The sequence below is a fragment of the Rhinoderma darwinii genome, chromosome 6 (assembly GCF_050947455.1).
Source record: "Rhinoderma darwinii isolate aRhiDar2 chromosome 6, aRhiDar2.hap1, whole genome shotgun sequence".
Taxonomy (NCBI): domain Eukaryota; kingdom Metazoa; phylum Chordata; class Amphibia; order Anura; family Rhinodermatidae; genus Rhinoderma; species Rhinoderma darwinii.
This window is the reverse complement of record NC_134692.1, coordinates 75,236,488-75,243,216: the sequence shown is the minus strand read 5'-3', so window position 1 is coordinate 75,243,216 and position 6,729 is coordinate 75,236,488. Positions and strand designations below refer to the sequence as shown.

The following is a 6,729-nucleotide window of genomic DNA, read 5'->3' as shown; positions in this document are numbered from 1 at the left end:
TAATTTTTGCGTCGACATAGCTGTATAAGGTCTTGTTTTTTGCAGGACAAGTTGTAATTTTTAATAGCACCATTTTGGGGTACATAAAATGTATTGTTTAACTTTCATTAACTTTTTTTGTGGGGGGGGGGGGAATAGAAAAAAAAACAGCAATTTCACCACACTTTCTTGCGTCCTAAATTTACGTCGTTTACCGTGTGGTATATATAACACAATAACTTTATTCAGCGGGTTGTTACGATTGCAACGATACCAAATTTGTATCGTTTTTGTATGTTTACTACTTTTACATAGTGAAAACACCTTTTTTTCAAAATTATTTGTTTTTGTGTCTCCATATTTGAAGAGCCGTAACGTTTTTATTTTTTCGCCGATGCAATTGTAGGAGGGCTTTTTTTTTTGCGGGACGACTTGTAGTTTTTATCGGTACCATTTTGGAGTAGATGCGACTTTTTGATCCCTTTTTTTTTAAGGCTGGATTCAAAGAAAACAGCAATTTTTGCATGTTTTTTTAGTTTATTTTTTTACGACATTCACCATGCCGGTTAACTTATGTAATAACTTTATAGTCGGGGTCGTTACGGACGCGGCGATACCAAATATGTGTAACTTTTTTACATTATTTTGTTTGTTAATAATAAAGCCGTTTGTAAGGGGGGAAAAGTGTGTTTTTCATTTTTTTTCTCACTTTTTATTAAACTTTTTTTTTTACTAGTCCCACTAGGGGACTTCATTATGCGATTATACGACCACATTTATAATACACTGCAATACTTCTGTATTGCAGTGTATTACTGCCTGTCCGTCTAAAACGGACAGGCATCTGCTAGGTCATGCCAGAGGCATGACCTAGCAGGCATACACTACAGGCAGACCTAGGGGCCTTTATTAGGCCCCCGGCTACCATCGGAGACACAGACACTTGGCGATCTTATCGCCGGGTGCCGGTGGGATGAGAGGGAGCTCCCGCCCTCTCCAAAACAATGGAGATGCGGCGCACGCTATTGAGCACCGCATCTGAAGGGTTAAATGGGTGAGATCGATACTAATATGTAAAAACCAATGTAATTTGTAAAAGCCAGGGAAACCGGGACTAGCACCCCCTTCTGAATCAAGGATTAGACTTCCTCTAGTAAGGCCTGTCTCTTGAAAATATCCCTTGGATTTTTGGTGTGTCTCTAAATACCCCAACCAGACCTTCATAGACCTAGCCACACAAGTTGCAACAATGCTAGGCCTAAGGCTACCTGCTGCAGATTCCCTGGACCTCCTAAGATATGCATCTGCTTTTCTATCCAGGGGATCCCCTAAACTCCTCAAAGGGGGGGGGACCCCTTTTCCACACTTTAGCTACTGGGGCATCCACACTAGGGGCCTTATCCCAAGTAGCTAAGTTTTTTTCACCAATGGCATATTTCCTTTTTATGGAGTAAGGAATGAAGAACTTTGACAGGATTCTTCCATTCTCTGTCAATGAGGATTTTCACATTCCGATGTACCAGAAAAACCCTCTTCCGTCTAGGAACTAATCCTTCAAACATTAAATCTGACACGGTTCTAGATTCCTCTAACCCCATTGTCGCCCTGACTGCTTTTAACAATTGTTCGCTATCTTCTGCCAGAAAGGAGGTACTACCAGACTGTTGTTCATTAGGAGTCTGATCCAGAGGCTACTTCGCCCTCATCTGAAGCGGAGCCGGAGTCATCAGCACTAAAGGGAGCAGAGGTTGCACCCGAGGCACTAGCCTGAGAACTCTTCCACTTCCAATGAAGAAGCCACTTTATCCTTCACAATTTGTTTGATACTGTTTATTTAGAAAGGCACCTGCTCAGCAATGACCTTATTCAGGCAGACTTAACAAAGGGGTTTAGAAGAAGAGGATGATAAAGTCCTTTTACAGATTCCACAAGTGCTGGCTTTACTAGAGCTGAACTTCTTATTCACTTTAGTAGTCTATAAAAACATAAGGCATAGAAAAAAACATTACGATAATTGAAAATACATTTTACCAAATGTTTAGTGGATCCCTTCATACCACAGGACAAATACCGGACACTGAGGCCTGGGGGCTTCTGATAGGTCAGCGCTTCTTGAACGAACATCACCAGTATCAGGCACTGTGAGCCACCACAGCGATGGCTCTGGTTTTACAGCTCTCAGTAATTACAGGCTGAAAACATGGTTTTTCCAGAGGATCTGCAGGAGCTGGCTGCCTCTTTAAATATAGCGCCCTGCAGTGCTGCGATTCCTCCCACCTGTTATCGGCACGTCAGAAGCCATCGGGACGGATGTCAGACGCTACCGCAAGAGACGTGCACAGACAGGAGGCAGCACACAGGGAAGACTAGGTAATGGGCTGCGTTTTACAATGATTTATACCATACCAGGAAAGGAAGGCAAATTCATTCCAGCTTATAGTCCTCAGCCCCAGGTGTGAAATAAAAAAATACATATTTCCAATGGGAGCCTAAGCTCCCCAGGACAACCTATCTGGGGGACCGGAAACCTGAAGCGGAGGGGGTGTGAAGCTTTTTATCTCCTCAGGTTTGCTGTCCTGGGATGGGTGGTCTCCTCGCATGGGCGATGATAAAACAAGTCACTGCAAGCTGTTATTTGGGCAAAGGCTCTGGTCTGACACATCCCTAATGAACAAATAAACATTTAATATGGATGGCAGATCTGGTTTCATAGATACAGGAGTGGCCAAAACTTTTGAATACAAGATCTATTTGTGGAGATTTAGTAAGGTTATCTATAAGGCTGGGTTCACACGACCTATTTTCAGGTGTAAACGAGGCGTATTATGCCTCGTTTTACGTCTGAAAATAGGGCTACAATACGTCAGCAAACATCTGCCCATTCATTTGAATGGGTTTGCCGACGTACTGTGCAGACAACCTGTCATTTACATGTCGTCGTTTGACAGCTGTCAAACGACGACGCGTAAAATGACTGCCTTGTGAAAGAAGTGCAGGACACTGTCAATGAAGAGCAGCTCAAGATTTACGAGCGTCAAAGACGCCTCGCATAATGCGAGGAGGAACTTTTACGTCTGAAACGACGCAGCTGTTTTCTCCTGAAAACAGTCTGTCCTTTCAGACGTAAAAGGAAGCTAGCGTGTGCACATACCCTAAGGGGACCACGGACTGGTACATGTAGAAAATAAAGAACACGGCTGTACACTTGCCTGTGACTTCTTCAGATGTCCCAATGCCCCCATAATAGTTATAGCAGCCACATTTGGTTACTTCTGCCACTTGCTCCGCAGCCTACTTCATACATTACCACACTGCTCCTCACATCTTTCCCGCTCTGGCAAAGACCCACACCAGCTAAACCCACTGGTCTAGACAAACAAGTCCCTAGAAGATTCACCAATGAGCATTTTACTAGAAAAGAGTGGTCAAAGGCACGCTAAACCACAAATCTATGAGAATGCTGTTTCTCTACTTTTGAAGGAAAACACTATGGGAGAATGCCAGGGAAAATATAAAGTCCGCTGTGCTTGAATTTTTGGTTGGATGTACGCTTGAAGCAGAACTGAAGAATATGAGAATTCTCTATTTTATCCACTCCATAGGGGGGGGGGGGGGGGGGGGACACTAACTTTTCTCTGCCGGTTTTCTGGCATGAAAAAGTCGCAAATTTGCGGGGAAAATGTAGACTTTTAGGCTGTTTATGCCGCTTACGGCACTTTTTTAAATCCTGGCCAAGCAGTAAGCCACGCCCACTTTTCACTTCACTTTTAGAAATTGCCGTGCATGGTGCAAATGGCTCTAAACTCGGGTGCAAACGATTACTAAATATGTTGCACAGATAAGCCACTACTTTTGAGTAAACACGACAAAAAACTGCAGTTTTTGGCCTAGTTTTTTTTTACAGCCAGAGGAGTGGACACCAGAGAAAGGAGAAATATCAGTCTTTTCTTCATACCCTTCCTTCCTTTTGGATCCACTTCTGACTTTGGCTCAAAAACTGAATCAAAACTGCGTGGTGGGATACTAGCCTTAGGGTATATTCACACAGTGCAGTTTGGGTAAAGTTTTTATGCAAGATTTGAAGCCACAACCAGGAGTTGAGTAAAAAAAAAAAGTGAATAAGACCTAAGGCCCCATGTACACGACCGTAAAGTCGCCCGTAACTATGGACCATAATTACGGGCCCATTAATTTCTACGGCCGACGGGCACCTTCCCGTATGTCTACGGGAGGGTGTCCGTGACTTAGAAACTTACCTAAAAAAATAGGACATGTCCTATATTTTCATTTTACGGACCGTGCTCCCATACTTTATAATGGGAGCACGGCTCGTAAAAACGGCCGGCTGTCCGCGGCCGTCCGTGCCTGTAACTACGGCTCGAAGTTACGGGTACGGTCCTGTGCATGAAGCCTTAGGATTCTGCAGTAAGAAAATAACCCATCCTTGATGTTCCTGAACTGTGATATGTTGTGGTTAGCATAGCAATGAAGAATGGCTGGGGTCAAACTCCAAAGAGGGTCCCACAGTTTTGCTAAACAGCAAAAATTGTCCCGTTCAGCCAAGCAATTTGTAGAAGGCGTTAGAGTTTTTATGGTCTGGGGCTTATACAGCTGCAATACCAGCATCCAAAACTTTTATTACCCTACCAGGAAGACGTCCAGTGCTTATTAGGGAGGGGCAGTAAGGCTTTATTCGGACGACCGGATGTCAAATCGGCCGCGAAAAACATGTGATTTGCACCCGGTTTCACGGATCCCTCTTAGACTGGAGTCTATTCAGGGATCCGTGAAAACGGGCAAAAATAGGACATGTCCTATTTTTTCCCGGGCCGTTAAAAAAAAAAAATGGCCGTGTGAATAGCCCCATAGACATGCATTGATCTTAATGCAGCCGTAAATGGCCGTCACACGGCCAAGTTTCCCTGTCGTCTGAATAGGGCCTTCATTTTTTTTATCAACGTTCTTGGACGTAGTCAATGCAACCAGAATAAAAACTACATTGTCTAATATTTTTCTCTTTTATATCAGGGCTAAACAGCTTTGTGTGTAAAATGGTTTAGAACCCCAAAACCCTAGTTACCCTATAAGAAAGCCATATGGGTTACGTGAGCACAAGCCTGAACTAGACCCATTCATTCATAGACACACGGTAATAATAAATCAGAACTGGACAAGCTTCAGCAGACCGGCAAACAACGCTCCTAGTCTAAGTCTCTGCATTGTTTTATCTTCATGTATTTAAATGTTTATTACTATTAAACAGAAAAAAAATATATATAATTGTTATGCGGTATGTCATATCTGGCTTCTGACCTTTACTGTCCACCCAACATAACTAGGATCATGGGATGAATCATCTAGAACTTTACAATTGATCATTTCATTGTTTCTGAAAACAAAACAAAAAGCCATAAACCATGTGATCGGCGGAGAATACGGCGGGGGCGGCGGATGACAAGGGTGGGGGCGGGCGGCGACAAGGGTGGGGGCGGGCGACGGAGAATACGGCGGGGGGCGACGGAGAATACGGCGGGGGGCGACGGAGAATACGGCGGGGGGCGACGGAGAATACGGCGGGGGGCGACGGGGGAATACGGTGGATCTTGGGAAAGAAATATGAATACCTAAACAAACATCATGTGCCCAGTACTAGCAGTGGCGAATCAGACGTAGATCTGCGTTCATTCACCCTAGTGAATACATGGAGGCTCTGCCTAATAAGACATCTAGTTCTTTTCAGCGTCAACAACCTCATGATAGCTACACCATTGTCACGCAACGCAGCTATGGCAGAGCACATTGTCAACTTTAACATATTGTTCTTAGCCTTCAAACTGGACTCACGTACGTGTTATCTTGGTTGAAATTCGCAAACAATAGCTGAGTGGCTCCGGTCTCCACGTTCTGCCTGGCCAGGTTCATGGTGAGCCCCTATGTTCAACTAGAAACAGCGTACGGGTCACTAAGCGGCTGCAAGCTCCGTATCGTGCGGCCGCTCATTCCTTGTTATCGGCCTGGACATGACGGCAAACTGCGCACGCGCGACCCTGCTATCTGACTGTCACTGCGCAGGTCTTCAAAGGTCAGCGAAACGTCATTGTACATGCGCGAGTTACCAAGGTTACAGGTCGTGCTGCTGCTTTTCTGCCTAATGACGCGTTTCTCGGGTACACGATTACACAGCGTAGAATAAGTACGCAATGTGCTCACCAAACTTGTATGTACAACAAGGAATACAAATCAGTGAACACACAGGACCGTAATTATGAAAACTAGTGCAAAAGAAAAACAACCAATCATGTCACTGCTTTCGTTTTGATGTCGTGTTTTTTTATAGCGGATTTACCTTGCATATCCACTAGAAGCACTATCCCTAATAACATGAAAGATACGGAAATATGAGACTGATCTCCCCTATAGAGCGGTTTCTAATATGAAAACAAGTAACACCAACATAGTTTTATGGAAAATGGGGCCCTGACCAAAAAGCCAAGTAGGGTCCTGCTTTTATATGAAATATGTATATCAGAATACCATACAATTCTAAATAACTCTACTATACAGTGCCCATGCAATACCATACCTCCCAACTTTCAAGTATCACAAAGAGGGACCATTTTTTTTTCTTTTAAGCCACGCCTCTAATCCCACCCAATCCCCGCACATACACACCAGATTCAGCTCACACAGTATCATGCTCCCATAGTGCCTCCCACACAGTATAATATCAAATAACTGCCCCTACACAGT

The 6,729-nt window shown here is 44.1% G+C and overlaps 1 long non-coding RNA gene across 1 annotated transcript; it reads right to left on the bottom strand.

Annotated features, from left to right (window-relative positions):
• Positions 1-1,794: 1,794 nt before the first annotated feature.
• LOC142655600 (uncharacterized) lies at positions 1,795-5,912 on the bottom strand. Its single transcript, XR_012849523.1, has 2 exons — positions 5,828-5,912; positions 1,795-1,954 (listed from the first exon to the last, which is right to left on the bottom strand). It is a non-coding gene; the product is annotated as an uncharacterized LOC142655600 (long non-coding RNA).
• Positions 5,913-6,729: the final 817 nt, after the last annotated feature.